General features: G+C 54.7%; 1 protein-coding gene across 6 annotated transcripts in view; it reads right to left on the bottom strand.

The window, feature by feature from the left end:
- KCNJ12 (potassium inwardly rectifying channel subfamily J member 12) overlaps positions 1–20,508 on the bottom strand; it is a 43,572-nt gene that overhangs the window by 18,599 nt on the left and 4,465 nt on the right. For 3 of the 6 annotated variants that reach the window (XM_035716945.2, XM_035716950.2, XM_025428090.3), the window contains exon 1: positions 3,929–4,068. The exons of the other annotated variants lie outside the window; for them this stretch is intronic. The gene's annotated coding sequence lies outside the window, so the exon portion shown is untranslated. Of the gene's footprint in view, positions 1–3,928; positions 4,069–20,508 lie in introns of those variants that run through there. 6 annotated transcript variants of the gene reach the window in all.

Below are 20,508 nucleotides of genomic sequence, written 5' to 3'. Positions count from 1 at the left end.
GCCTCTCCCTCATAGCCAACTAGTGCTGCGGGGAGGCAGGGGCTGCGGGGAGGCAGGGCTGCTGCTGGTGCCCAACCCATTCGGCTCTGGCTGTGCTATGTGACCTTGAGCCACTGGTCCTCTCCTCGCCTGTGTCCAAGAGGATAAAGTATGTTTGCGGGCATTTGTCTTGGAGCAGGATGTGTGAACATCAGGTTTCTGTCCAAGGGCAGGTGGGACAGCCACTGAGAACTCCAGGAAAAGCTTTCTCATATCTGAAGCTTTTATTTAGCACCTACTGTATGTGCCTCTCAACACTACTTGGAGACACTGCCTGGATCAGGCAGAAGAATCAGAGTCAGCACACCAAAGCCACAGGCCAGCCATTCCTGGAAGGCTGTCTCCTCCTCAGGCTAGGTATCCTGGAGAGGTCATGTGTATCCAGTGGGGGAGGTGGGGTATGTGGCCAGAAGCAAGGAGGATGATGAAGCTACTTCGTACCTCCATTCTCACGTCAGCATCTGACAGCTGGAGGGAGATTTTGGGGGGCTATAGATTCTTCCCACACTCTGCCCCTGCCCGTTCCAGCTTGCCCTGCCTCCAGCTTTAAGATACATAATTATAGGATTAATCCTTGCCTCCATTTCCATATCAGTTAAACAGGCCTAATTTTACTGCCTGCCTGATACAACTGGTGGGGAATTAATAGAGTTAAACTGTGCACAGGGCCCAGATCAGGGGTCCAGCACCCAGTAGGTGCTCACATGAGGCACATCCTTACATGGACATAAGGTTTGGGGTATGGGTGCATGTTTTTCTAGAAGGATCAGTGATGTGTAGGCACCTGACCTCCCTTTACATTTCCCCTTGAGTGAAGGATTTGGGAGCAGGAAATTTATTTGGGAAGTGATCCTGGGAGTGAGGAAACACAGGGGAAGGACGGCAGCAAGTCGGAGGGGTGCTGATGAACGAGTCCCTGCCAAGGGAACCCAGGCTCCAGCCCGCTGGTGCCTTGGCTATCCCCCCCAGGGGGCAAAGATGATCCCAGAGGGGTCTGTAGTGTTGTGGGAAGGAGGAGTTGCAGTGGCCTGACGGTGTCTACCCCACCAAGGGGTACAGGGCCTGGGAGGCAAGGGGGGCTGGGGGAGGAGTGACTAGGAGGTGTTAATTCCCAGGGCTGCAACTGCAGGCAGCTCTGGTGACCAGAGGAGGCACTCCTGCAGAGTTAGCGTGTGCACAGAAGAGGGAGATAGGAAGTGGACAGTCCCGGGAGCTTGTGTCTCACGCACGGCACAGCACACATGCGTGTAGCGTGCACGGCTCTGTGTGCCCCTGCTCCTCTGCAGGGACACACGGGTCCCTGTGCAGTCTACTGTGTGTTGTGCACTGCACACACACACACGGGGCTGTGCTTTCCCAAAGACAGATCTGTGCTGCTGTTTGTGCTGGGGTTGGACACCACAGTATAGGTTCCTGTGTGTCTGCTCTTGCACACAGCTGTGTGTGTGTGTGTGTGTGTGTGTGTGTATTTTATATATAATGTTTAAGCTTTGTGAGGCATGTCTGCTCAGGGCAGGTGCACATGCACGCACTACAGTCCGTCACCCAACCCTGGTTGGCAGTGGTCATGGGATGGCAGAGATGGCCTGGTCACCTTGGCAACAGGGCAGGAGCCTGCTAAGCTGGGACAGCTTTGGTTCAAAGGAAAAAAAAAAAAAAAAAACCCAAACCCCTGAACACAAAGAGGCTGGGGGAAAGAAAAGGAGGTGGAGGGCTGGGAGGGGGCAACGCTCAGCCCCTACCCCCTGGCTCTGCTCACGGCCCCCCCACCCCCACTGGGTGGTCCAGGGTCCCGTCGCTGAGCTAGCTGAGCGCTGCCGGGAGCCGAGGCGCAGGTCCACGGTCCCATACGTGGCCCAGCTTGCTAAGTATCCCCCATGTAGGGCCCGTTTAGAATCCCAAGAGCCTCCCCCACCCCAGGAAGCAAGCAGGGACCAGGTGGGGCCATAGGCCCTGAGGGCCAGAAATGGGAGCCCACGCCCAGATTCACCGAGCCCCGGAAGAGGGCGCCCGAGGGAGACACTAGGCACTTTGTAAACCGGGGGACGCTGGGCCGGGCCCACACACAAGTCACCCTCTCTGGACAATTAGTGCGCTATCTGCACGCGCTGCCCCCCGGCCAGGCCATTAGCCCAGATCCTGCGATGGCTTATTCATGAGCCCCTCGCTGCGGCCCCGCCCCGCCCCGCCCCGCCCCGCCCCGCCAAGCGCCGCTGCCCGCGGCTATAAATACCCCCAGAAGCCGCGCCCATCTGCTCCGCCGCCCCCAGGCCCAACCGAACCCCCACAGCGGCGGCCAACGGGGCCCTCAGGCAGGGCAAGTCCCACGTCCCCTTCACCCCGCCTTGTGAGCCCGGGCAGGACGGGGCTTTATCCTGCCCCCCCGCTGTGTCCTCACCAGGCCTCACCGGAAAGAGCCGCTCTTATCCTCATGTGACCGGTGAGGAAAGGGACAGTGAAGTCGCTTACCTGGGCCACACTCTGTCGGAGGCACAGGGGGGCCCCCCACTGGCAGGCAGCCCCGGCCCGACCTTTGGCCTCCCTGGGTCCAGAGCACCCCTGAGCAGCCTGTGCCGAGACCTCGGGCGGGGGACCCAGCACTCTGCACCTCGGCAGACCCTGACACAAGCGACCCTTACGAACCTACACAGAAGCCAGTAGGCGAGGTAGGTACTCGCATGAGCCCTGTTCTACACGCAAGGACACGGGGCTCAGAGAAGTGACGTGACTTGCTCAGGGTCAATGGCCGGGAATGGAAGCCAGGTGACCTTGAATGATCACGGGCTCTAATCCAGGCCTTGGGTGAGCCCACTGAGGTGTCTGGGGAGCAGCCCCTGGGAAAATGAGGATGGCCCAGTACAGTCAGTGCCCACTGCGATCTGAAGCCACAGCCATGCAGGGTCCCCTCACCTGCCAGGGGGTGGCCCTACCTCAACGCCCAGAAGCCAAGGGGAGGCCTAGGTTGGCTGGCTCTCCTAACTCCAGCTGTCAACACAACGGCAGGTGTGAAGGACACTCGAATCAGAGTGCTACCCTCTTGTCATCGTCCTCATAGAGAAGGAGCCCCCATGCAGCCAGATAGGCCAGGCCTCATCAACGTTGGGCTGGGGAATTCTGGAAACCCCCTGACCACTCCCAGGGCATCCCCTAACCCCCAGCTTTCCCGGAGACCCGCGGGAGCGGAGCTGGCTAGAATCCCAAATCCTGCCAGACAGATTGGCCCCCTTTTCAGGCCTCTCAGCATCCTCATCTGTAAGATGGGCTCTGACGTGCCTCTGAGGCCTGAAGTGGGCATGTGAGGACTTGGTAGACAGCACAAGGCCCGCCTGCAGTGATCACCCAGCAAGTGGCCACCGTGCATTCACATTATTTGCAAAGCCCAAGGTAGTGCACCTGTTTGAATCCAGACTGCACAAGCTTTCCAGTGGGCCAGCTCTGGGTTCAAATTCCAGCTCTGTGACTCCCTGGCTACGTATCTGGGGCACCTAGCTGCCCCTCTCTGAGCCTCAGTTTCCTGCCTGTCAACTGAGGATGTCACTCCTTCCCCATAGGACCGTGGGCACAAAGCAAGCCCAGGTGTGTACAGCACTCATCTCTGACCTTGGCAAGCACTTGGGAGGCAACCAGCCCCTCACTCCCATTTCAACTCCAAGGCCAGGGCAGCAGGCACCTCCGAGCAACCCCTGGCCATTATCTGCCTGTTAGGGACCCAGTGAGGCCAGCATGCCAGGCTCAGAAGGGACAAAGGACAAAGGACAGCAAGACTGTGGCCCAACTGGGGAGCAGAAGGAGTCCCAGGCTGGCCATGGACATCCAGGGCCCAGAGAGGGCAGGCTGTGTGTGGGCCACACACAGGACAATGCAGGGGTAGCAGGAGAGTCCCACTCACCCTGCCCAAACTGAAGCCAGAACACCCCTGCTCGCTCCCTGGTCCAGTCCATGGCCCCTGCCCGCGCACTGACCATGTTCAAACTGCTCTGTCCCTCAGATGTGGTGAGGCCTTGGCCAGGTGATTCAGCACTCTGGGCCTCAGTTTCCCCCTCTGTAACACAGAGGTAACAAGAGGGGATTGCTGTGATGACAAATGAGTTCATAGAGAAGCATTATTATCACTATCACCATGATTAGCAGCAGCAGCAGCATTTCTGTGCCAGGCACTGGGGGTATGGAGGGAAGAGGCCCATGGACCCCAGCACTGATCACACTGTGTTCATGGCCTCTGTGCCCGCTGGCCAGTTCCAGGGGTCCTCAAGCATCTTCAGGCATCCCTTGGCTATGGCCCCAGCAGGGCCAAGAAAGAGTTTCTGGAAACAAAATGACTTGACATTTTCTGACAGTTGATCTCTGGACATAGTGAACCCCCAGCAGGTCCCATCTCCATAGGCCTTTACCCAGGCTGTCCCCCCTAACCCTCAGAGTGCCCACCTCCTGGCTGACCTCCGGCTTGTCCCTCAGGCTCCCGGACTGGGTTTGGGGACTCCCCTAACCCTCTGCAGTTCTTGGGTTTCTCTTTGAGATAGCCCTGACCACACCAGGCACCCCTTCCCTTATCCTCAGACTCAAGCTGACCTTCTAGTCCTTGATGCATCTCTGGAACCACCCAGCACAGGGCCAGGCATGGAGCAAGGGCTCCATGTCTGCATTCAGAACAACAATGATCTACAATGAGAGTTCATGTTTACTGAGCATGTACAACCCCCCAGACCCTCTCTGCATGGACAAGCACAACAGAGTCCTCTGAGGTAGATACTATAATTTTCCAGAAGAGAAACTGAGACCCAGGGAGATGGCCTGGGAACACTGGAGACTTTATGCGGGCCACAGCCCGGATCCAGACTCCCCTCTCTGCTCCAGCCCATGGGGTGGCAAGAGAGACCAGCACTCATGACCAGCAGTGCCCCTTGGTGACCCCTCGGAGCCTACAGAAGCATCCTTCTGCAAAGACGGGCCTTTGGCACTCAGTGTGGGGATGGGACAGAGGAGGAGTAGGGCGCACGGGCTGGCCTCAGACCCGAGAGGCCGACCTGTGGAGGCCAGGCCTCTGTGGCCTCATCTGAGACAAGTCTGGTGTGGGAGGCAGAGTAGGCACTTGGCAATCAGCTGGTGAAGGAGAGGGTGGAGGGGCCTCACGGCCTCAGACCTGCTGGCCTCCCTCCACTCCAGCTTCCACCAGCCAGGGGCAGGTCAACCCAGATGGGAGTTCCCAAAGGCAAGGAGCGACTCGGGCTCCTGGACACGAGGCAGGGCAGCATGGGGCGGGGCAAGCAGGCCTGGCCCTGGGAGCAACCCACAACAAAAGGGTGGGCCGTTTGCACCCTTGACGCTGGGCTTCGGAGGGCTGCTCTGTGAGCCAGGGCCAGACCCTGAGACTGGGGCTCGGAGGAGCACTGGGCACCCCAGAAACTCCCTTCAACCTCTCTGAACCTCACGTCCTCATCCAGAAACGGGGACGACAAGGGTAAGGCATCCTCTGGGGTTATCATGTGAAAGCAGAGTGTCAACACCCGTAAAGCTCTGAGGCAGGAGAAGCTTCTAGGAGACGGCCTTTCCAGAGACCCACGAGCCTGCAGCTTCCCTCCAGCTGCCGGTGGAGGGTGGGCGACAGGTGAGCAGAGAACCCAGGAGGTGGGGCGCTGCGGGTACCAGGACACAGGGAGCAGTGGCAGAGTGATGGCCCGGGGGACAATAACAACCCAGCCCTGGCCTGGAGGCAGCCTCAGCCCCTCTCCAGAAAGCAGGGGGGCTGGGCAAGAGGGGCAGAAGTTATGGAGGGTCAGAGCAGGTGGGATGGGACCCCAGGCAGGGCCGCGAGCCATGCCCACCCATGCTGTCCCCATGAGGTCACACCCTCTTCACTCATCACAGCACACACATCTCTCACATCTGCTTACAAACCGCAGGCATCCGCCCTCTACGTGCTCAGGGCCCCCACAGCACACGCACAGCCTTGCACCCCCCATCTCTTACGCCCACAGCCACTGCCCCAAAACTGGCCCCATCACTGTGGGCCACAACCATCTCTACTGTCTGCCACTTGGGCAGTCTGGCCTCGTCGACACAGCTGGTCCCAGGTCCCACGCTCAGAGCCCCTTGCCTGGGATTCATCTCCCGAGGATGACGGGTTGTAAGGAGGGGAAGCAGAGAGGTGGGTAGGGGCCCGTGAACTCCCCCAATCCCAACAGTCCCAGCAGCCCAAGCCAAGGGGAGCCAGGTGGCTGGGACCCCCTCCAAACCCAGCCTCCAGGCACAGGCCTGGTGGGGGGCTCCTGCCGGATCCTCAGCGCTGACAGGCTGATTAAGGGGTGGGAGATCAGCTGGGCCTGTGCCTCCTGCCTCAGCAGCTGCAGCCTGGGGAGGAGGCAGGCAGCCGGAGGGGGCTCCCCCTGGGAGGTGGTCTCCATCTCCTGCCTGCCTTTCCATCCCCACATCGGCAGGCAGAGCCACCCTCCACCAGGGAGCCCTGCTTGCGGGACTAGGCACTGCCGAGCCCTCATGTGTCCCCGACCCCCAAGTGGGCATAGGCTGAGCGCCTACTGTATGCAAGGCCTGTGGGAACTCCTGGACACAGGGCCCTGCTAGGACCTTGAACTTATTGTTCCCATTTTGCACACAGGGTGACTGAGGCTCCAAAAAGTGGCATGCCTGGACTGTTTCCTGCAGAAGGCGCTCTCTCAGGAAGAGAGGGGATGGGCAGCTGCTTCGGGACACGCTCCCCCCCTCCCCGTGCAGGCCACACACCTGGCATTCTCCACAAACTGCCCTGGGACACCCTAAGGACAGCCCTGAGGCGAGACCAGCATGCCTGCACCTGTTCACCTCTGATGAGGAGCCCGGACCGTGGCTGAGACAGGAAGCAGTCCTGCCAGAAGGTGGAGTGGTGGCTGGCCCTCCCCTCCTAAGGCCACCACCAGCCCTGCCTGGAGTTGTGGGGGCTCGTCTGCAGCAGGGTGGGGCAGGGGCAAAGGTTCAGGAGAAGGTAGGAGCTGGATTCTGGGGTTCTGGCTGTGGGGAGTCGGAGGTGCCCACAGACACGCAGGGCAGATGCTGTTGGACAGGGAAGTGGCTGAGCCTGGCCGTGGATGGCAGGCGGGGACTAGAGACAAAACCGGGAGCTGGCTGCAGGGACAGCTGAGGCCCGTGGGGGGAAGGAGAGCGCATCCTAGCAAGTGGACTTCGAGTGCTGGGGTAGGTGTTGAGCCACACAAGCCTTTCCAGGGGGAGTAGGGGCTCTGGACCCAGACGGCACTGATGGTGAGCAGGACAGACTGTGGAGGTACCCATGGGGGACACAGGTGACCTGAACCTGAGTAGTTTTCACTACCATCATAGGTATAAAGATCCGAGATGAAGGCCAAGAGGTAAAGCTGGGGAAAGCAACTGGGGACATAACCTGTGAGGAATTCTAGGGTTATAGAGAGCAGAAAAATGAGCTGAAGCTAGTGTGGTGGGGGTGGAGGGCAATGGCAGTCGAACGAGGGTGTTTTTAATGTTGGAAGATACTACATCCTCAGAAACTTAAACACAGGGTTGCCATCTGACCCAGCAGTTCCGCTCCTAGGTAGGAACTGAAAACCAGTGTTCACACAAGCATGACTGTTCACAGCAGCACTACTCACAATAGCCAAAGGTAGACACAGCCCAAACACCCACCAACCGCTGAAGGACACAAAAACTGTGGTAGATCCATCAATGGAATGTCATTCAGCCATAAAACGAATCAAGTCCCAATCCAAGACACGGATGAGCCTCAGAAACAGTTTGCTAAGTGCACGAAGCCAGACAGAGAAGGCAGCATGCTGTATGATTCTACGTGTATGAGTGTCCAGAGTCAGTACACACGCAGAGAGAGACAGTAGACCCGTGGTCACCAGGGCTGGGAGGCTGGAGAGCAAGTTCATGGGCATGGAGCTTCCTCTTGCCATGAGAATGTTTTGCAACAAGATGAGATACTAGTTGCACAACAGTGTGAAGGTACCAGGTGCCACTGAATGGCTCACTTTAAACGGTTGACTTTAGGTCATGTGAATTCTACTTCAAAAAAAAAAATTGTCAGGCTTTTAGTTGGGCTCAAGTCTCTTTCGTGTGACTCTTCAAAAACAGAGGCAGGCCTAACTCCTCACACCCACTCAGTGGGGCCACGGCCACGGACCAGAGAGTGGGAAAGAAACACTCACTGTCGTAAGAAAGGAAGAAACAGTACCAGAACTCTGCATGGACGCCCGGCCACCCACAAGGCCCTCTCACTCATGCTGCTCCAGCCACGCTGGTCCTCGAACCTGGTAAGCATCAGCCACCTTTGGCCTCTCTCTGGGCCCCCTTCCCTCAGATATCCTCCTGGCCCCTCCCTGACTCCAGGAAGGTCCTGATCAGATGTCCCCCTCCTTCTCATATGTTCCATGGCCCATGCTCAGTTGCCCATGGACTTGTGAGGGCAGGACCTTGGCATCTAAGACTCTTTTCCATGACTATTTTTAAGAGAAGTTTTAGGTTCACAATAAAATTGAGCAGAAGGTACAGAGATTTCCCCCATACACCCCGTGTACCCACACATGCACAGTTTCCCCATTACTCACTCACCAGAGTGGGGCATTTGTTATAACTGAGGAACTTCCGCCGACACATCATAATCATCTAAAGTCCACAGTTTACCTAAGGCTAACTTCTGCCACTGTCCTTTCTGCGGGTTTGGACCATGTATAATGGCTTGTATCCATCATCATGGTATCATACGGAATAGTTTCACTGTCCGAAAAATCCTCTGCCCTCTGCCTATTCATCTCCCTTCTCTACTCAGGAGAAGACAACCACTGACCTTTTTACTGTCCCCATGCTTTTGCCTTTTCCAGAATGTCACGTAGTTGGAACCATACAGCACATAGCTTTTTTCAGACTGCCTTCTTTCACTCAGGAATCTGCACTTAAAGTTCCTCCGTAGACATGGCTTGAGAGCTAATTTCTTTTTATTGCTGAGTAGACATGGCTTGAGAGCTAATTTCTTTTTATTGCTGAATAATATTCCATTGTCTGGGTGGACCAGACTTGATTTATCCATTCGCCTACTGAAGAACATCTTGGTCGCTTCCAAGTTTTGGCAATCATGAATAAAGTGATCATGAATAAAACAACGGCATACAAGTTTTTGTGCAGAGTTAGTTTTGAACTTTGGTGGGTAAATACCAGTAAGTGTGGTATGGTGATAGTATGTTTTGTGTTTAAGAAACCATCAAACTGGGATCCCTGGGTGGCGCAGCGGTTTGGCGCCTGCCTTTGGCCCAGGGCGCGATCCTGGAGACCCGGGATCGAATCCCACATCGGGCTCCCGGTGCATGGAGCCTGCTTCTCCCTCTGCCTGTGTCTCTGCGCCTCTCTCTCTCTCTGTGACTATCATAAATAAATAAAAATTAAAAAAAAAATTAAAAACCGCCTCCTAATCCAAAGTCACGAAGATTCAAATCTACATTTAAAAAAAAAAAAAAAGAAACCATCAAACTGCCTTCCAAAGAGACTGTGCTGGGTTTGCATTCCCACCAGCAATTAAAATTCCTGTTGCTCCTTGTCCTCGCCTGCTTTTGGTGTTGCCAGTGTCCTGGATTTTGGCCATTCTAAGAGGTCTGTAGCGGCATCTCATTGGTTTAATTTGCATGTCCCTAACAACATATAATGTGGAGTGTCTTCTCACATGTTACTTGCCATCCATACATCTTTGCTGAGGTGTCCGTTTGGGTCTTTGGCCCATTTTTTGATTAGGTTGTTTCCTACTGCTGAGTTTTAAGACTTCTTTGTACATTTTGGAGAACAGCCCTTCATCAAATGTGTCTTTTGCCAATATTTTCTCCCAATCCATGGCTTGTCTTCTCATTCTCTGGATAGTCTTTCCCAGAGCATAAGGTTTTCATTTTAATGAAGTCCAGCTTGTCAATCATGGATCGTGTCATGGATGGTGTATCTAAGAAGGCATCACCAGACCCAAAGTCATCTAGGTTTTCTCTTATGTTACCTGCCAGGAGTTTAATAGTTTCGCATTTTACATTTAGATCTATGATCCAATGTGAGTTAATTTTTGTGAAGGGTGTTAAGTGAGGTTGGTGTCTAGATTCATATATATATGTGAATATATAGATTCATACAGCTATGTATCTATATAGCTATATGGATGTCCAGTTCTTCCACTACCATTTATTAAAAAGACTATCTTTGCTCCATCGTATGGCCTTTGTTCCTTTGTCAAAGATGGGTTGACAATATTTATAGGGGACTATTTCTGGGTTCCCTATTCTGTTCCATTGATCCATTCATCTCATCTTGTGTCAATACCACACTCTCTTGATATCTGTAGTTTTACAGATAGTCTTGAAGTCATGTAGTGTCAATCCTCCAACGCTGTTCGTCTTCAATATTATGTGACCTCATCAGGGTCTTTTGCTTCTCCATATAACTTTTTTTTTTAAGATTTTATTTATTCATTCATAGAGATGCAGAGAGAGAGAGAGGCAGAGACACAGGCAGAGGGAGAAGCGGGTTCCATGCAGAGAGCCCGACACGGGACCTGATCCAGGGTCTCCAGGATCATGCCCCGGGCTACAGGCGGCGCTAAACCGCTGAGCCACCGGGGCTGCCCTCCATATAACTTTAATTAGTTTGTTGACATCCATAAATTGACTTGGTATTTTGATTGAGACTGCACTGATTCTATAGATCAGATGGGGGAAGAAATGACATCCTGACAATATTGAGACATAGAATATCTCTCCATTTATGTGGTTCTTTGGTTTCCTTCATCAGGGTGTTGTAGTTCCCCTGGTAAAGAGGTTGTATATATCTTGTTAGACTTATACCTAAGTACTTCATTTTGGGGAGGGCTAATGGCATTGTTGGGGGGATTTTTGTTGTTGCTGTTGTTGTTTTTAGTAGACTCCTCACCCAGCATGGAGTCCAATGCTGGGCTTGAATTCATGACCTTGAGATCAAGACCTGAGCTGGGATCAAGAGTCAGACACTGAACCAACTGAGCAACCTAGGCCCCCTAATGCTGTTGTTGTTGCTTTAAGATTTTATTTGAGAGAGAAAAAGAGAGCAATGGGGAAGGGCAGAGGGAGAGGGAGAAGCAGACTTCCCATTGAGAGGAGAATCTGACACAGGGCTTTATCCCAGGATCACGACCTGAGCCACATGCAGATGCTCAACTGACTGAGCCACCCAGGCACCCAGTTTGTGTTTTTAATCTCAAATTCCACTTGTTCATTGCTGGTATACAAGAAAGCAATTGACATTTGTACATTAACTTTCTATCCTGCAACATTGCTAACATTGCGTATTTGTTCCAGTTTTTTTCCGTTCTTTCAGATTTTCTAAATACACAAGCATGTCATCTGTGAACAAAGAGTTTCATCTTTCTTCCCAATTTGTAGATCTTTTATTTCCTTTTCTCACCTAATTGCATTAACAAGGACTTCCAGTATGATGCTAAAAAGCAGTGGTGAAACGGGATATCCTTGCCTTGTACCTGATCTTAGTGGGAAAGCTCAAAGTTTCTCATCGTTAAGTACGATGTTAGCTATAGGGTTTTGTTTTGTTTTGTTTTAGCTAGTCTTTATCAAGTCGAGAAAGCTCCCCTCTATTCCTAGTTTGCTGAGGGTTTTGGTTTTTTTTTTTTTAAGATTTTATTTATTTATTCATAGAGACAGAGAGAGAGAGGCAGAGACACAGGCAGAGGGAGAAGCAGGCTCCATGCAGAGAGCTTGATGTGGGACTCGATCCAGGGTCTCCAGGATCACGCCCTGGGCTGCAGGCAGCTCTAAACCACTGCGCCACCGGGGCTGCTGAGAATTGTTACCATGAATGGGTGCTGTCAGGAATTTGTTCTGTCCCCGGGAGTGTCCTAGTACTTGGAGAAAGTGCTGGCCTATAGTGGGCCAGTCATGACTGCCTTTGGAAGACACAGGTGCAGAGTGTGGAAAAGTGTCTAGCAGAGGGAGATTCACCACAGTAAGAGATCTTGGGTAGGTGAGAGGGGTGGGGGCCCAGTGGACAAGGCAGGATAACGCTCCATCTACAGAAAAGAGAGGAGGGCATGCTAAGGGCCACCGGTGCCAGGACATGGCTAGCTGTGGGGGGGAAGCAAGTAGAAGTTCTCTTCTTAGATGGCTGAAGTTCCAAGACCTCGGAGTGGAAGGCAGGATCCCAGACGGAGAAGAAAGGTTCTGGAACAGAGAGGATGGGGATAGGGCCTAGGAGGCTAATTGGCCACCCCAAGCAACAGAGGGCTGAAACTGGACTCAGGGCTTTGTGTCCTTTCAGTTTTTCTCCCTGTGAGTCTAGAAAGGGTAGGACAGGCCCAAGAAGCAGGTGGCAAGAGACCTCTCTGCCCTTGCCCATGCCTAGGGCCCCAGGGATGTCTCTGAAGGGCTCTCTAAAGTCTCACCGGCTGGAAACTCACCGTGGGAGGCCCTGGTGCCACTGCAGTCTCCTGTGGGGCCTGGAGCTAGAGACCCCTCCCTTGGTGCCTGTTCTGCTCTGTCACCCCCAGCATCCCCACGCTCTGCAGAAACTCCTACTCGGACCACATGGATTAATTTCTCTCTCAATCCACAGTTAAATGAATGAGCAAATGAATGAACGAATGATCGACAGCTGCCTTCATCTGCACAAGTGGCAAACCCGCTGCCATCACCCCCCTGGGGCATCAAACAATATTTATGGCCAGGTCTGCGGACAGCCTGATGCGCCCACCCTCCACATCCACACACGCACAAAACTCAGCCATGGGCAAGGGGCAGGGCTCCAGGGCTATGGGGCCGTGAGCGGATAGAAGTTCCATCTCTGTCTAAAAAATGGATCAAGGGGAGGAACCCCCACCCTGAGATCTTTAGCAATACCTTGACCTAAATCTTTCCCCTGAGTGAGCCTCCCAACACACAGTAGGTGCTCAAACAATGATCTTATTCCAGTCTCGTGGGGCCTAACAATGGGGGAGACTGGGCCAGCCCCATATTCTGTGGTTGAGGTTACAAGGGATGGACAACAGGTCACTCAGTGTGGGCGTCTGCTCTGGGAGTCCCTCGCCCTCTTTGGGTCTCCATTTCTCCACCTGCAAAATGGACAGAACTCTAGGAACCTTCCATCATCTAGAATTCTGAAATAGTTTTAATATGTGGCACACACATTCATAGTTTAAGTGGGGTAGACTTTGCCCCATTTCTCAGAGTAAGGGGCTGAAGCTCAGAGAGGTGAAGCTGCTTGCCTCGAGACACACAGGGGGATGGGCGCATGTGAATTCAGGCTAACCTGGCTCATGCCCAGCCCAGCATTTCCCAGATCCTTGGCCCAGGGCATCTCCGCCCCCTCAGGGGAACCCGGGAGGGCCTGTGCCACTCCTAAAGGACTTCATGCCTTTGGAGAGAAACTGAGGCCCACTCATAGGACTTCTCAGTCGGGCTCAGATGCTGTTTGGCCGTGCACCACGTCCGTGGCCCATCTCTCAAGCCCTCCTCCCACCGCCTGGCCAGGACATTTTGAGAATTAAATGAGATAATGTTCGGGAAAGCACTGAGCACAGCGCCTGGCACCAGAAGACACTGGGTAAACAGTCATTTTCATTATTATTTTTGGGTGCCAAGTCTCAGTGAAACGTCATGCCACTTCCTGAGAAATAAAGGCACCCAGTAACACCATGGGCTGCTGCTTCCACCACCACGCAGGCGTTTTGCTAAAGCCCCTCCAGATATCCTGAGGGCCACCAGAAACCAAGGGAGGGGGCCGAGGACACCCAGGCTCTCCAGGCCACGAGGCATCGGGCCAGGACATTGCAGCGGTTCGTCCATGCCCTGGCCATCTCCACAGGGACACCGGCTAGTGGCCTGCCATGGCGGGTAGGGAGGGAGAGTGGCAGGACTAAAATGCAGTCCCCTCTCTCTCCGGGGACTTCAAGCTCTCAGGGAAAACCGGACCCCTGAGAAGCCCTCCCCTGGGGCTCGGCTGCAGCCTGGGCTGTCAGAGCCACAATGGGCTGCCCCACAGCCTCTCCCAGCCTCAATTCTGGCATCTGTGAAATGAGGCAGCTGCTTTCCATCCCTGGGGTTAGCTGTGAGGAGCCCCTGGGCTGAGAAAGGGCTCCCCATGTGGCAGGAGCACTCCCCCTGACTCCCAGAGCCCTCAACCTGGGGGCAGAATGAAGGTCAGGAATATAACCTCTTGGCAGGAGCTGGGAGCAGCAGGAAAACCTACAAGAAGGTGTTCTGACGTGGAAAGCTGCTCCACCTAACTCCAGAACAAGCAAAAGATAAACGGAGCATCTGAAGTGGAAGCCCCGCTCCTCACGTCCAAGACTGGCAGGGTCTGGGTGATAGGTGACACTGGTGGCCGTGGGCACGGGGGGGGGGGGGGTGGGCAGGCGCACCTAACTCTGCTGAGAGGTGGGCACAATGGGATGACCGGTGGAGGGCCCAGCACCAACTGTTCTCAAAGTCACGGAGACACGGGCCCTCTCTGGAACTTTGTGCTTGGACAACCCAGGCATAAGGACCTGGGTATTTGGTTGGGTGGAGACAGAACGTGCATCAGAATGAAGCAGGCTAACTGAAGGGAAAATCAGCCTCATGTGGGAAATGCCAGTTAGATTTCCAAACCATTTCACTGATTGATATACTAACAAAGGGTGTCATCTTCCATGCCCACCCCATCTTCAGGCTGCGTGTCTCCCCTCATTGTTCCCAACAGCCTGATGGGAGGGAGGACCATGAATATCCCCATTTTGCAGATGGACAAACTGAGACACAGAATGGTCGAATAAAATTCATCCATGGACACACGGCTGGGATGTAGCAGAGACAAAGCATGTAACCCCAATGCTCTCTGTCTCCAAAGTACACTGCTAAAAGAGAGTATTTTTCTTAAAGAAAAAATAAAATGTTAAGATACAGGACAGCAAACCCCGGTTGACGGTGTGCAGCGGGTCAAACAAATGACAGCCCCCATCAAAAACGTGTCCACTTAGAACCTGTGAATGTGACCTTCTTTAGATAATTTTTGCAAATATAATTAAATTACGGATCCAGAAATGAGATCATTCTAGATTAGGATGGGCCCTAAATCCAATGACAAGTGTCTCTAGAAAAGAAGACATGACAAGACCAGACACAGGCAGAGATTGGAGGGATGTGTCGATAAGGCAAAGAACACCGAGGTTTGCCAGCAGCTCCAGAAGCCGGGAGAGACATGGAACATTTCTCCCTCAGAGGCTCCAGAAGGAAGCAACTCGGCCGACATCTTGATATCAGACTTCTGGCCTCCAAAATTGGGATATGATAAATCGGTGTCATTTTAAGCTGCTCTGCTTTGTGGTAATTTGTTATGGCAGCTATGGGAAACTAATACTGGGTGCAATTTGCTCCCCACTGTCCCTGCGTCCATTTTCTTTTCTGGACGTGGCTGACTGTCCCCCCGGGCTGCTGCCCCTGTGCTCCTTCCACAGCTCCAGTGTGATTCCAAGTGTACAGATTCAGTCAACCCATTTTCCCTACTGTTCCCATTTCACAGATAAGGAAACTGAGACCACCAGCTTGGGTCATAGTTCCAGAGGACCCTTGGAGCCCACTGGGCCACAGCTAGTCCTGTGACCACCGGGAAGGCAGCCGGGTCAGGACAGGGCCCAAAGCCTGGTCACTTGGCCCTGGAGCTTCAGGGCTCAGACACTCTGCTCCAGGACAAGGGCCAGGCCCCATGGGTACCTGTGAGGCTGTGGCTGGCAGGGCCAGCAGAGGAAAGGAAGAGGGCTGCCAGGGTGTCCTCATCACACAGCCCCTAGGGAGGGGTGAGACCACTCTGCAGCTTCCCCATGGACTGCTGGGGCACCCCCTCCAGTGGTCCTGAAGGCTCCCAGGGCCCAACAGGGGGCCTGGCCGCCCCAGGCAGGCAGGTGCTGCCGACAGCTTGAAGCTCAGCAGGCCAAGAAAATGGGCATAGCTGAGCCTCCGGCCCGAATGGCAAAGGGCGGGGGAGCAGAGAAAGAGAGGGCTGCCCTGCCCTGCCCTGCCGTGACCGCAGTGCCGAAGCCAAGAGGGGATGAAGAAGTGGAGGCCTAGATGCAGGCACAGTATTCCTGTCCATTCTGTGAATGAGGAAACTGAGTCTTGGGGTGGAAGAGCAGCAAGGGTGATCCACACTTCTCTCAGACTCAGACTAGCAGATCCTCTCCAGCAGGGGCCCTCAGGAACAAGGCGGCCACTCTCCTTCAGATTCGGCTCAAACCAGGTGACAGGAAGGACAGGGCTGGCCCAGCAGGTGGGGGACCCTGAGATGGACAAGCTCAGAGATGACTTGGCGGGGCGGGGCAGGGTGGGGGTACCAGTTTCCAGAACAGAGGCCCTTCCCCTCAACCCCAAACCCCATAGTACTGTGAAGAAGCCAGTGATGGCAGGGAACACCTTCCCCGTGATGCTCAGGCTGTGCTGAGTGAGAGCTGGGTTGATGCAGAGGGGGTGGGATCCGGCCCTGGGGCTGCACCATTGGGAAGACTGCAAAATGCAGATCCCAGGCTCTGCCCCAGATCCTCCAAACCAGAATTTCTGGGGATGGAGCCAGGAGATCTGGATTCTCCCAATGCTCCCAGAGAGTTCTGAGGAAGGAGGTACCCCATTGAGGATTCGGCACCTCTTCCAGGGCTCAAATGTGCCAATTCTGCAATTCTAGGTTCTCTGTCTCAAAGAGGCTACAACTTCACAACTCAAAGAATCCATGACCTGTGCACTTGGGTGGCTCTGTACATTCAAAGACTCCACAGCTAAGATCTGGAGACTCTGTGACTCAGCCCTCAACCCAGTGCCCATCAAAGGAGAGAGGACGACATCCCTGGGTCTGGAGCACCAGGGCACCAGCAGGGACAGGAGGCGTGTTTATATAACTACATTCCCGAGTTTGCGTAAGCACTCAGACAATCCAGAAAGTTCTCTAATAATGGTCACATCAAGAACATAAAGCTTTGGGGCGGGATGAGGTGGAGACAGGGTTTGAGGAGGAGCAGCTCACTTTCCACCCTTACGCTGGTTTCATACTTTACCACGAGCATATAACACTCAGGTAGTTAAAAACTAGAATTGAGTAATGCAAAAATATGACGCAGTCGATGCTGACTTCCGTGTTCGTTCACTTATTCTTTTCATCCCCTTCCACCCCCCAGACGTCGGCCACCAGCACAGGTACAGGGCACAGCGCCCGACTCGGGAGCCAGAGGTGGCAAGCATGAATGGCACCCACACTCCGACTGGCCGGAGCCTGTGCGCTACCATCCTGCCCGGCTCCGAGACCTGTCGGAGAGGTGCAGGCAGAAGAGATGCCAGCAGCTGGTCCAAAGGTGTCATGTTGAGGGGGTTCCCAGGCCCTGTCCGTGCCCTGCCTCCACAAGGCCACAGCCAAGGCCTCTGCGAAGCCCTGCACCCTGGGCACCCCCAACGGCACATTCGCCTCTGGCTGTAACGTGACCCAGGTGACCCGGACGGCCCCGTGCTCTCCGGGCCTCGCCGAGTACTAGTCCCGGGAAGGGACAGGGCCAGGTCCCCTCAGGCCTCTCCGGTCCTCCTCAGGCCCCCCACGGGCCTGGTCTTGGCCTGGAACCAAGAGACCAGAGGCGCAGGGTCGGGGGCAGGAGGGAGGCGGCCGCTACCACCCAGAACGGCAGCTGCTGGCAGTGATTTATTTTTGCTTTAAGTGCCGGAGAATTGCAGGGCTGGAGCAGCCAGCTCAGGGGGCTCAGGCTGCAGCTGGGAGGAGAGGGAGGTGGGCAGGAGGTGCGGGCTGCCCAGCCCCTCCCTGACCTCTCTTGTCCCCGGCCTCTGAGCCTCCCCATAACACACACACACACACACACACACACACACAGCTCTCTACCCGCTCCCTCCTCCTGGCCCCAGTTCTCCTAAGTGAGTCTCCAAACAGCTGCAAGGAGCTCTTGCGGGACAGTCTCGACCACTACCCCTCCCCCACCTTGCTTCTAAGTCGCTGTAGCACCTCCAGCTGGAGTCCTCTCTCTCTGGGCATCAGCCTGCCTGCTCCCACGGGTGGAATGTCAGGTCGCCCCCTTTGCCTAGGACACCCACTCGCAGAGCAGGGGCGGGTCAGAGGTGGAGGACGGTCACAGACACTCTGGCGAGAGCTCTGATTCTCATTACGAGACATGTTCCCTTTTCTGCCCCAGAGGAGAGCCTCCGGAGCCAGTGCCCTGCCCTGGCACATCTGGCCAAACAGCCTGGCCCCCCCACATCCCCACCCCCACCCCACCCCACCGCCACCCCAGTGCTGAAGCTCAGCAGCCCTGGCCGAGGCCCAGCGCCTTGTAACCTGTCCACTCATCCACAGAAGAGGTGTAAGGCCGAGCTTGTCAGAGGTGACGGGATGATCGCGGGGAATGGAAGGGGCGGTGCTTTGCCAAGTAGAATGCTTGTAGGTTCTTTTTACAACTGGGAAGCTGTTAAAGTTGATAATGGCAAATCTTGAAACAAAAAAATTTTAAAACCTGGGTGTTATACTCAAGAACAGAGACTGGGCAAAGGAGGTGAAACACACTGACAAAACACGAATGGCCAATGGGCATGTGAAAATGCTTAACTGGGCAAGAAATGGAGACACTGTTCCTTCCACCACCCGAACCCCTGTATCCCGGCCTCCCCACATTTTATTGAAGGAAAGCAGAGATTTACCAACGAGAAGAGAAGCGCTGAGGACCGAAGGGCCCTGACTCTCTGCACCTCAGTTTGCTTAGATCTGCAATGAGAATGGCTCCTGCCTCCCTCCCAGGGTTGGGGTGGGAGATATCCTAAGCTGGAAGCAGGCCAAGGGGCAGGGATGTGGCAAGGTTCAGAGCTCGAAGCAGGTGAGGTCAGGCAAAAAGAGCTCAGAGTCGGGGCCTGAAATAAATGCCAACTCCCTCCTTCTCACATAGAAAGATGGCAGACCAAGGGCTCAGAGGAAAGGTCTAAAAGCTGGCTCTGCCCCCCATGAACCCCACAATTCCAGGATAGTGATGTCATCTCTCTGAGGCCTGGTTTTCTCATCTGCAGAATGGGACAGTAATTCTGGCTACCGCTGCTATGAAGCCCTGACCAGATATCAAGGACAATGCATGGATGACCCTACCCACCCATTCCCCACGTGTTTGCTGAGCACCGTTGTAGGCACTGAGGACATAGCTGTGAACAAACTGGACCAAAACCTCTGCACTTCAGGAGCTTCCATTCCAGCAGGAGAGACAGGCAATACACAAGATAAGCAAATTAAACATCATGAGGCAGCTGGCTTTACATTCTACAGTGGAAAAAAAGCAGGAGAGGGGACCCTGGGAAAAGGTATGGCCATGGTATGATCCAGGAGCGGCCTCACAGAGGAAGTGGCATTTGGACAAGACTTGAAGGTGGTGAGGGAGGAAGCTGTGTGGACATCGGGGAGGAGTGTTTTGAGCAGAGGGAGCAGCAAGTGCAAAGGCCCGGGGGCAGGAGGAGGCCACCTATGTTGGAGACACAGCAAGGACAGAGGCAGGAAGGCAGCAGTAGAAAGAGAGGGCAGTCGTGGAGACCAGACTGTGTGGGGCCCTGTGGACCACAGTGAGGACTGTGGCTTTTACTCTGAGTTGGGGCAGGAAAGAAAAGGACCCCAGGAAGATCCTGAGCCCAAGGCTGAGATGAAAGGACACAGACTATGTCAGGTACACAGTAGGTGTTTAAGCAGCCATGCCACTCTGAAGGCTTTATTTTGTGCTCCCTGGGCCCTCGCCAAGCCTGAGTCCTCCAGAGAGATCCAGACCTCAGTCCAAGATGATTGAGAGGGACAGGTCCCCAGCAGGAGCCAAGAGGCTGGGCCCACTGATCCTAGGACAGCATTAAGGCACAGCCAGGGCAGACCTGCTCCCTGGGAGCGATGAGAGAGGGGCTCCTGTTCCTATCTGGCCATGCAGACAGTACTCCATCTGGTGTGGAGGACTGAAAGCCATTAGGGGGCTGGCCCAGGGGTCCCCAAGGTGTCCTCAGCTTCATGCTGCCTCTGCAGGTGCCACTCAAGCACCTGCGCAGGAAGATCTGAGTTGTGGCACATCAGTGAGGGTGGATGGAGAGAAGGGAGGAGGGGTACAGAGGACACAGTGGGAGCAGGAGGCCTGCATCTGAGGCCATCTCCTTCTGCGGCCCTCCGTGGGCCTCAGTTTCCCCACGTGTCCCAGGGAAAGCTACCCTGGAATGACAGATTTCAAGGCTCTAGCACCACAAATGCTCACATTCCCCTCCTTCGTGGGTTCCCTTTCCAAGCCGCCATTTCTATACAGATCCCCCCTCCATCCAGAAGCTCCCTCTTCTACTCTCCCCTCACAGGTGTTCTCAGGGGCCTCCCCAGCAGAGGCTTTGATCCCACTTCACAGATGACAGGCTAAATAGTAAGAGAAGTGACTCAGCCACAGTCACACCACAGGCCTCACTCGCCTTGGCCATCTGC

This window comes from Canis lupus, chromosome 5, assembly GCF_003254725.2.
Source record: "Canis lupus dingo isolate Sandy chromosome 5, ASM325472v2, whole genome shotgun sequence".
Classification (NCBI taxonomy): domain Eukaryota; kingdom Metazoa; phylum Chordata; class Mammalia; order Carnivora; family Canidae; genus Canis; species Canis lupus.
The sequence above is the reverse complement of the archived record's forward strand: the minus strand, read 5'-3'. Positions and strand labels throughout refer to the sequence as shown.